At 50.5% G+C, this 11129-nt stretch overlaps 1 long non-coding RNA gene across 1 annotated transcript; it reads left to right on the top strand.

The window, feature by feature from the left end:
- The first annotated feature begins 361 nt into the window (after nucleotides 1–361).
- Nucleotides 362–4709, top strand: LOC117437241 (uncharacterized). Its single transcript, XR_004550412.1, has 2 exons — nucleotides 362–1190; nucleotides 3855–4709. It is a non-coding gene; the product is annotated as an uncharacterized lncRNA (long non-coding RNA).
- Nucleotides 4710–11129: the final 6420 nt, after the last annotated feature.

Below are 11129 nucleotides of genomic sequence, written 5' to 3'. Positions count from 1 at the left end.
CCCGTTTTTGCTCATGGACTTCATGCCCTGACTCCTGAATTCACTCTTCTGAAGCTGAGAACCTGGATGGAAAAGACCACAAACCCCAGGACTAAAAACGCTCTGGGGTCCATTGAGATGCGGGTTTAGATCCACCCGGAGCACATCCAGAGCATCCCGGCAGCAGGACTCCCATCACCCCCTTTGGGCTGATGCCACGGGCAAGTACAGCTCGTGGGAAGAGCAGGGATACCCGGGGTCGCATCCAGCATCAGTTTCACCATCGTGGTGATGCCGTTTCAGGGCTCGGTTTGTTGAAGGGGGGGAGGGGGGGCTTGATTTTGGGGGTTATTTTAGGGTTATATTCTTATTTTTGTGTCCGGGTCATTCTCCCCCCCCCCCCCCAGACTGTAAAACCCAGAAAACTCCTCCTAATTTTCAAAAGACAACGAGAAAAACGACAATCTTAAGACACCAACACCCTCCTTTGTGCTTCTCTGGGCCCGCTTCGGGTCTCACTTTCTGTTCTCGTGCTCATTGTACTGTTGACGGTTACAATCGTGGGTAATTTTTTTAAGTTGGGATCCTTGGATTTTTTTTTTCCTTTGAGTTTGGGGGGGAAAAAAAAATCCATTTTTTAAAAAGGGGTGTTGCAAAAAAAAAAAAGGAAAAAAAACCAACCCCCCCCCAAAAAAACATTGCACGATTTCAATGACAATAGTTAAAATGCTGCAGTTTTTAGAGATGTGGAAGCAAAAATGGAGCTTATTTATTCTCAAAGGTTATAAAAGGTGTAAAATGCATGAAGAAACAAACAAAACGACAAAAAAACTTTACAAAAAAAAACCAAAAAAGCCAAAAAAAGCAAAAAAAGCGTAACCTGAACAAAGTGGAACGTGCGAATTTGGGAAGGATGGCGAGAAAAGACGGGAAAAACAAGAAAAAAGACAAAAAAAAGCTAATATATTGTGTTTGGGCTAGTTTGCTTTTGTTTTTAATTGTTCCTTTTTTTGGAGAATGAAAGACAATTGTGTATATTTTCATATTAAGAAGTATGCACTGATAATGTTTCCAAAATGATATATTCCTTTCTAAAAGTGTGGTTACTTAACCAAAGTCTTTGTTTCTGATCTTTTACCTTCTTGACATCTCTTGTGGATCCCTCCCCACCGCGCGCGACCGGGGCTCGACGCCGCGGGCCGTAGGCAGAGGTAAGCTGGGGTGGTTCATAGACAACCCCCCCCTCCATCAGCATCACCCCTTTGGTACCCTATGGGGACCCCTCATCACCCTATAGGACCTTACTGCTCCCTATGGGGTGATGGGGGGACCCTAGCACCAGGGTGAGTTTGGTGCTGGTGGATGCAGCCAGGATGCTGGCACTGGGGGGATGGCTGTGACTGCCCCATCCCGGGAAGGCTGGTCTTTCCCAGGGTTTGGAAGAGCCGAGGCTGGCTCCTTTGTGGGGTGTTTGTGCTGGGAATGGGGCTGGTTGGCTCCATGGTGTCCCTTTGGTGGGGTGATGCTGGGGAGAGCAGCGTTGTAGGGGTATGGCCATGTGCTGGGCACCAGGAGCAGATGGGGGCTCTGTTGCTGGTATGCACTGGGATAACTGGGGCTTCACCCTGGCTTGGTGCAGGAGGAGGAGGATGGAAGGAGGTCACAGGGGCTGGTTCATCAGCTGTGGCAGCAGGATGGGGCAGGAGATCTCCATGAGGAAACATGGGGATGGGGCAGGACCCTAAGTGATGCCTTGAGCCTCAGATACCAGCGTGGGGGTGCATCAGGAGGGCGTTGAGGATGGGGATGGATGGATGGGGATGGACTCACTGCAATGTGGAGTGATCACACCGGGTCAGATGCGAGGGGATGTGGTGACCCCCCCCATGCTAAACGGGGTGGGTTTAGGGGATGGAGAAGAGCCCGGCTGCATTAGAGGCTTGGATGAGGGTGGATGGAGATCCTTTGGGAAGGGGTTTGTTGCCATGTGGATGGGGCTGCTGCTGGGGTTGGGGCTCTGAGGGTTGCTGGAGGTGTTCAATCCGGAGCTGGTCCCAAGGGGCTGTGCATGGTCCCATGGGGGAATGTGGGGTGAGGAGAAAGAAGGTTTCCTTTTCTTGTCCCCTTCATTTTCCTCTTCCTCCCTCCCCCCCCAAAACCTCAGCAAAGCAGGGAAAAAGCAAATCTACATTCCCCTTCCCCCCCATTTTCCATGGAAAATTCCACCTCCTGCACTTCCCCCCCAATGCTTTTGCTGGGATTTGGGAAGGAGTTTGCATCTTCCAGCCATACATTGTTTGTGACCCCCCCGGTGCCACATCCTGCATTCCCCTCCGGATGAGGCACAATTTGGAGCTGTTTGGGGCATTTAGAACACCCAAAGTGGCAAAACCTCATCCCCATCCACCTCTCACAGGGCCATGGGTGAGTCCGTAACCGTGGGCTTCAGCTCGTTTCCCTTTCCCAATCCCACTTCATTTTCCTTTGCCTTTTCCTCTTCCCATCCCACTTCACTTCTCCTCCCCCTTTTATTCCCCCCTTTTCTTACCCTTTTCACCCAGAAGAGCTCAAGCAAGTGTTCCATTTCACTACCTCCATCCCCCTTCCCTGCCCGAAGCCAGAAGCCTCTCCCTTCTCTGTCCTCCTGTCCCCTTCCATCTCTTCTCCCTCTGCTCCTTCACTTGGGGTATTTTACCTGCCTACTGTACATGTAAATAGCGAGTTTCACTCTGTCAGCGACGGGAACAGGACAGAAAACGGCTTCTTTTTGTTGTATTGATAGGAAATGAGATTCTATTTTTGTCAGAGTATATTGTAATAATACTGACTTCGGCCGTGGCCGCCTTGTACAGCTACTTCTTATCAACCCTCTTGGCTCTTCCCACGTAGCCCCTTCCCCATCCCTCTCTGCTCCCCTCTTTTCCATGTCCCAGCCCAGGGATGGTTTGAGCCCCACGGATGCTTTTCCATAGAAGGCTCCTGAATTGCTGGGGCATCACCTATGGGTCCTGGAGGTCAGCACCACCCAGAAACAGCTTCTGTGGGAGCCTTGGAAACAGGGATGCTCTGGCTCCCCTGCTCCCAGCAGGAATAGGGGACCTCGGAGGAGTGGATGGGGTCATCCCAGCTCCCCTCCATTCCCCAGCAGCTGGAAAACCCATTTATGTTCAGTTTATTCCTCTGGAGCTCCGTTTTGAGTGAAGTCCTCTTTGGAATATGCCTTCTTTAAGCCAGAAGAGGGTGGTGTGGCTCAGACCTTGCTGCATCTTCCATGCAGGCAGCGATGGGGATTTTACAGCATCCTCATCCCAATGCCATGGGGAGAGGCAGAGAAGGGCAAGAGCTGCTGCCCCCCTGCATTTAACCACAGCGCAGAGCAGTGCAGAGCATCCTTTCCCCATCATGGAATGGATGCTGGGATGTCTCCGAGGGCTCCCAGCACCTGCCTTCAAGGCTAAGGGATGAAGCAGCCCCATCACCAAGCTCAGGCCATGACTCCCCTTCTCCCCACAGCTCTTCCCAAGCAGTTTGCAGGTGAATGGGATGCTGAACCAAGTGGGACCATTGCAGCTGTGCTGTTAATCCCATTGGCAAACAGGTCCTATGATGGCCTCTGGGTTGGGTCCTCAATCTTCTCCCATCCCCAAGTTCCCCATAGGTCAAGTAAAGCAGGTAGGTGTTAGCATAGTGTGGGGCATCTGCAACCGTCTTGGTAAGATAGAACAAGATAGAACACCCTTTAAAGGATGCACTAAAATAAGGGAATAAAGCAGAAATCCCCCTCTCCTCAGCTCCTCTGTATGGGGTTAATGGGATCCCCTACACAGCTCAGTCCGCATCAGCACAGGCAGCTCTTCTCTTTCTTTCTCCCTAAGGATGCTGCACAAGTAGAGATGAACCAGGACAGGACGTACACTTCCCCTGAGGAGTTTATTTATTGTTTTGAGAAGCAATTGAAAAGGGAAGAAAAAAGGACAAAAAAAGGATGAACTGTGTATCTATAATATATATATCTCTATATTTTTGAACCTCTTTTGTTTTCCCGATGCTCCTCCCCATGTGTGTGTGTGCGTGCGTGTGTGAGGCAAGGGGTTCTGCGCCCGCGGGTGGCAGATTGGGATGCTCATGGGATGCTCATGGGATGGGCATGCTCGTCCATGCAGTATGGATCAGGAGGCACCCTGGTGTGTGCATGGAGAAGGGGACCAGGCTGTCCCCTGCTCCATGCTTTGGGTGGGATGCTGCCAAGCAGCAGCATTGCAAGGGAGGATATATGGAGTTTGGGACTGGGATCTTTGCCTAATTCCATCTTTCTCTTGAGTATTTGCTGGCCTGGCTGAGAGCCTCCCGAGTCTTGGGGACACCATCACCCCCATCCCTGTCCCTTCCCATCCCTGCTTCCGACCTGCACCCTTGACAATCAGTGGCTCCTTCCCAGGGACTGCAGCCCGTGGTTGAGGCGTCCAGTTTGGTTTTCCAATATCCCTCTTTTTTTTGTGCTGTATGGTGATGCGTTATTGTATATTCCACACTAAGACAAAACAAAGGAAAAAAATAACAAAAAGGAAAAAAAAGAAAAATATATTAAAAAAAAGATGATGATGATGATGATAATAATAATAATTACCATGAAAAATACTTACGAGTTTTGTTTGGAAACTCTTTCACTATATTTGTTGTAAAGAGGTTTACTATTAAAAAAGAAAAGAAAATACACGTTTCTGATAATTTCTGCTGCTTCTGGCTCTTTCTTTCCTGGGTTCAAGCTCCTGCTGAGGTGGGGATGGGCCTTGGGCTGTCCCAGCACCCAGGGCAGTGGGATACATCCAGGGCAGCCACCAGGACCCTGCTTTCCTGCACAGGTATCCTCAAGTCTCCCATCCCTGTCCCTGGGATCCAGGCAGTCTGAGGACCTGGAGACACCCTGGGCTCGGTGGGAACCCCACCAACAGCCCTAAGGCAAAGGTGATGGCTCCGCTGGGATGCTGTGGGGTGATGAATCTGATGCCTCCCATCCCTGTTTGCTTGCTTGGCTGCGATGGACACCCTGAGACAGCGCTTGCTATGGCTCCGTATGCGTCAGGCCCACGTTTCCCCACCGAAGCCTTTCCCAGCTGGTGTCAGACCATCCCCTGATCCTCATGAGCCTGGTTTTAGAACAAGGAAGGCCTCGCTGTGCCTGGAGGTGGGACTTCTGTTGGGCTGCCAGTGAGGACACCAGGTAAGTGGGAGCGCCTTAGGATGGCTTGGGGTTCCCGTTGCCCCCCTTGGCTCTCTGTGGGGTGTCTTTGGGACCAGGGGAGCTGGTGGGGCTGCTGCTGGGGGGACACTGGTGGGAACTGTTACAAACAGAGGAGGTGGGGGGGCAGGGATGGGGACCCTGCACGGTCGCATTTGGCCGCCAGATGGCAGCAGAGCGCAGGGAGCAGCGGCCGTGCTGCCTGATGGACGGCACCAGGAATGATCCCAATCCTGGTGGGAATTCCTTGAGCTGCCCCTCTGCGGACCCCACCAGTGCCAATAGAGAGCAATAGGCAGCCAGCCTGATCCTCAGGGGAGGCAAGGACACATCCCATTGCCTGCAGGGCTGGATTTGGAGCTGCCCAGTGGTGCCCAACATTCCCAGCACTGAGTTTCCCTATCCCATGAAGATGCTCGAAGTCCAAAGCCATTCACCTCCAATAGGCTGCTCCTTGCAGGCCTTTGCCCGAATGCAGGCAGCTGGCTGCAGGTTATCCCACTGGTTTACGTGCTGGAAAACACCATTCCAAGTGTCTGTCAGGGAGGAGGCTGGATGCCTGTGACCCTTGGTTAAAGCATTATCCAGGTCTCAGTTTCCCCACATATGATGCTCACTCCCTGCAGCCAGAAACTACTCTTTGTGTGGTCAAAGATCAGTAAAAGAATAGTAAAAGGTCAGTAAAACAATAGTAAAAGATCAATAAAGGATTTGTAACAGAATCAAGCACGGGCTTATCCGTTATTCCTTGATTTTGGAATTGTGGTCGTAGCCCTGGAGAGGGACCTGTGGGTTGGCACTGTGTGGTGCTTCAATCAGAACATGGTTTATCCCCTCTCGGAGCCAGCACTGCTCTTTACAGTCAGAACACAAATCGAAAGGAAGCAGAGGAAATTATCCATTGGGAATTCTCCATTTCCCAACTTGGAGTTTGGGGCTGTTCATGTTCACTCCAAGAATTTGAGCTGTGAGAGATGGGGAAATGCCCACTAACTTTGGCTTTTGCTCCCATCTGGGGCTGGGATGAGCCATGGCTGGGGTGTGCATCACCCTCCCAGCATTGGGAAGAGGCTCCTGTGGCTACAGCACCAGGAAGCATCCGCATGGATTTATATCCACTGGGAATTGGTCCCCTGAGACACCCTGGAGCATCTCACTGGCTATTCCCACGCTTCCCTCTTTGGAGCATGTGGCATGTGTTTATATTCTTATATCTGGTTATATTCTTATAGGTGATATCATTATTACAGGTGTTATTATAGATGACAATTCCATTATTATTATTAGCATTATAATTACTATTAATATTATTGATTATAATGATATTAATGATGGTATTGCTATTTGTATATGCCATGATATTCATATTTGTGATGCTTTTCTTATATAGGATTGTATTCTTCTATGTGATGATATTCTTGTAGGTCATAGCATTATCATAAGCAATCTAATTATTATATGTGGTGTTGTTATAGGTGATATTATTATAGGGGGTAATTCTGTTATTGATATTATTGATATTAATATTGATATATGTTATTATATTCTTATATGTGATTATATTCTTATAGGCGATATCATTATGTGATATTATTATTATACATGGGGCTGATTATTATTATACATTATGGGTGATGATTATATTATTATTATTGATACTCATGATAATCATGATATTGATACTGATAATCTTACATGTGATTATGTTCTTATAGGTGTTTTAATTATAGGTGATATAATTCTAAGTGATATAATTATAGGTGGTGTTATAAGTGGTGTTATATGTGATCATTATTAATTATTATTAGTAGTACATATTGATATTCTTATAGGTGATTATATTCTTATAGGTGATATCATTATTATATGCAATATTATAGGTGTGTTATAGGTGATACTATTACAGGTTTTATTATTATAGCGTTTGTATTATTATTGTTATTATTGTTGTTGGTGATGATATTATCATTATTATCATTATTCCTCCTAGGATTACTATTATTCCTATCATTATTCCCACCATCACCATTATTACCTGAGGAATCCAGGCCTCCACGCTGAGAACTGTCTGACACGTCGCATTGTTCTCAGCCCTTAGTGGAAGCAACCCCCTTTTTCCTCGGGGTTTTTGCAGGTTTGGGTCCGTTTCTCCTCTTTTCCCTTCATTTCGGCTCCACGCTCCAGGGCACAAACTGTAAAAAATACATTGGGAATGAAACCCGGCCCCAAAATCCCCTCCAGGACAGGTCGAGCCCTTTCTGCTAACAACCTCCAGCCCGGCCTCGAAACCTCGACGAGTAAAGGATTTTGCAGCAAATAATGGATCATTTTCCCATTTACCCATGATTCAAGGATTAATAACTAATCCCATCAAAGGACATCTGCTTAGATTGTTCCTTGTCACTGAAAGTAAATAGAGCCTTTTAGTCTTTAGACCTAAACTCCTCTGAGGTTATTATGCGCCGGGAACCTCCTACAAGCCGTTGCTTTCTCTTTTGCTCCTGCTGTGCCTAACCCTGGAGGGAGAAAGCAAACTTTGCTAGGCCCTGGACATAAAGGTTATTTGCTCCAATGGAGGAGACTTTGATGCGAGGCCGGGTAAGCCGAGACCCTCGCCCTCCCCTAAGGCTCGGCTTTAGCAGGGGGCTGCAGCCCACCGAGCCCTTTGAGCCCCATTGTCCTGCCTCTGTGCACGATTTCCCCCTTTCAGGATGGGGATGCTGCGGCTCCGCTTCCCCCCCCCCCCCTTTTTAGGTGCTGTTTTGGGGGTTCAATGGGAAAAGGAGGAATTGGTTGGGTCTGAGTCTAAAACCTCGGAGGAGAAGGATCATGGGGTGGGATGGATGGAGCTGGGGGCCCCATCCGCATGCAGGTTGTTGGAGGTACAGCCCCATAGAGGGAAAGATCCAGGTCTTGAGGGCAAAAGAGCTGGGAAATACGGGACTTCTTGTTAAATAACAGATCTAACTCGGGGATTCATTTGCAGGGCTCCCAACGCTCCGCAAAAAGCTGCTTTTTTTGGGGACGGAGATTCTGAAAGGAGTGGATGAAGCCAAAATGTGGGCAAATTGCCCCAAATCGGCTTCATCCTCTCCCCAGGAGCTGCGATCTGTAACTATCAACCAAAGGGCCTTCCCAGGGCAGAAAGACCCCCGAAAGGAGGAGATATCCATAGAAAGGGTCGCAGTGGAGCCGAGTTCTCCTTTCCTCTCCTTGTGCTGGGGTGGAAACCAGCACCAGTGCCAGGCCGTTGGAGGGATGTATGCTGTAAGCATTGCAGAACATCTAAAATTAGAGGGTTGGGGTGGGTTTTTCCCCCCCCTCCCCTTTGCAGAACATGGGTGAGCGGCTCATCCCCCAACACCAGCTGTGGGCTTTTCTGCTCTCGCTTTGGGGGAAGAAAGATAGAGATAGAGACAAAAAAGAAACGCTCCCAAATCCAAGAGGGATTCTAAAGCGGAGCCGTGGGCCCTGACGTGGGAAATCTTCCGACATCCAAGTGGAAACCGGCCTCGTCGGCCCTTTTCCGCATGGGGAAGCCGGTCCCGCTGTGCCTCCCGTCCCTCCAGCCCTGTGATGCTGCTGTCGCCGAGTCTCGGCTTGGAGCTCCGGCGAAGGGAACAATTGCAGGGAAAAGCCAGTGGGAGTTCAAAAGGAGCAATAGTGAATTAAACGCCAGCAATTTCCCTTATTTTCTGCCGCTTAAAGGTGCACGCTGGGAATGTTGAAATATCCTTGTTATCCCCTTCAATACCTAGGGAAGCTGTTTTTAACGAGCAGGGCTGTAATCAGGCCGCGTTCGTGCCAGGCATCTCTTACTAACAAACCCATTCTCCAAAAGAGCTGTCCAGATCAAAGCCCTTTGAAGGAGAAGAAAAGGCACCTGCTGGACTGAGTGCGTCGGGCAGCTGTGGGAGCCGGGGTAGGTGCCGGGGGGACACTTCACCCAATTCCATCCAGACACAACAGAGCTCCCCTCTGCTATGGGAAGAGGGAATATTTGCATTCGGCTTGGGTTTGGTGGGGTCGGGGGGGGGTGGGGGTTCTGCTGTGGGGTTTTATCACTGTCGGCTTGGGAAAACATCCCAAAAGGCCCAAACAATCCCATAGAAATGAATTTCCTTCTTTCCAGGCTCCAGCCCCCTTCCCCTTGGATGCTCCCAGGTTATGGGGCTCTTCTGAAGGCATCCAGCTGCGGTTTGGCCTTTTAGGTGAACTATTCCAATCTCCACCTGAGGTAGGAAACACTCGGTGGGGAGAAGCAGGAGGAAGACAGGAGGCTTTCCTGGAGCTGGCTCAGGGAGAAGGGGTTTGTTTCCCTGTGGGTGCTGGTAGCTGAGGATGGAGCAAAGGGTGAGGGTGTCCATGGTTGGCACAGCCCTGGGACCAGCTCTGGAGGTTCTCTGCTCCTGTCCCTCAGCACGCAACCGAAATGCATCTTTTGTTGCACTTGTCTTTGTCTGGGGAGATGCTGCAGCCGTGGCACTGCAAAAATGCCCAGTGAAAGCACAAGTGGGTGAGACAAAGACCTTTCCTTGGCAATCACCAGCTCCAAAACCCTCTCTTTCCCCCTAAATCCATGAGATTAGAGCTCAGACACCCCAGATATTGAAGGAATTCTCCACAAGGAGAATTTCGACCCAAACCCTGTATCTGACCATCACTGCGTATCAGCAAGATGCACTTCTAGGAGGCCTCCCACATGGAGCTGATAGGCAAAAAAATAAGGGATTTCCCTTCAAAATCCCATCAGGGCTGGTCCATGCCAGGGCCCTGCAGGCTCTCAGCACCCTGCAGAAGCATCAGAGCCTCGGAGATGCTCCCTGATGCCCAGCACCAGTCAGCAAAAGACTCATCCATTCCTATGGGCAGAGCATTTTTTGGCTGCTGTTTTGCCCCTGCACACGGAGAGGGGCACGGGGAGCATCTCAGTGCGGGAGTCCTTGGGTGGATGGAGCTGGTGTGCACACGTGTGTTCACGTATGTGCACCGAACCATGTATGCACCCCCTGTGCGCATCACAGCCTGCGTGTCCTGCACGCGTGGTAAGTGCACCCTGCATGCTCACAACGGCTACATGCGTGGGGCACAGGCAAGTGAGGTACCTGTGGGGAAGGGATGGGTGCATCCCAAGGCTTTCTGAGCCTTTTTGGGGGTGCTGCTGGTGCCTTCACCACGGGCATCCCCCCCTTTGCAGCTCCCCGATGTGCGTGGCCTCATGGGGCTGCGGGGAAAGGGGCTGGGGCTCGGGGATGGTGGGTGTGCAAAATAGGGCAAAGACTTTGACATTAAACCCTGTGGGGGCTGCACCCCTGCCTTGGGATGGGGGGGACATCCCCAGCACCCGCTATAGCTTGTGCGCAGCGATGGGCGCTTTTCTGGGCAGAATTAAGGGGTTGCTTTGGGTTTGATGGGGGCTTTTTTTGCGTCAAGGTAAAGGCTACGTGGCTCCGGTGTGGGTCCCCTCCCCTGGGACAGCGAGCCCCGAAAATCCCGGTTTTCCATGGTGAAAATCCTCCTGGATCATCCCCCCTCGCCTCGCCGCAGTCCGGGATTTGCCTCCCATCAGCAGCTCGCTTAAAGAAAAGCATCCGTTTGAGCCGCCTGTTTAACACCCGTGTGGGATCCCGGCTGCTGTGCGAAAGGAATGGGAGCTGGGACGGCAAAACAACTCCGGCTGTGGGAAGGGCTGGGTGCCCTCCGACGGGGGAGCCAGCACTTCCGCAGGCATTCCAGAGGGAATTCCGGGAAAGCCGACATGAATCTCCCTCTCTTTCCCCTCCATTCTAAAGTTCAATAGAAGAGAAAATAAAGCGGAGCTTTGCGCCCCAAAACTTGCGGTGTGGAGGGGCCGGGCACATCCCCTCCGGCTCCCGGCACTTCGGGAATTGCTGCTTTGGGATGAGAAGGG

The sequence above is a fragment of the Melopsittacus undulatus genome, chromosome 20, assembly GCF_012275295.1.
Source record: "Melopsittacus undulatus isolate bMelUnd1 chromosome 20, bMelUnd1.mat.Z, whole genome shotgun sequence".
In the NCBI taxonomy this organism is placed as follows: Eukaryota; Metazoa; Chordata; class Aves; order Psittaciformes; family Psittaculidae; genus Melopsittacus; species Melopsittacus undulatus.
The sequence above is the reverse complement of the archived record's forward strand: the minus strand, read 5'-3'. Positions and strand labels throughout refer to the sequence as shown.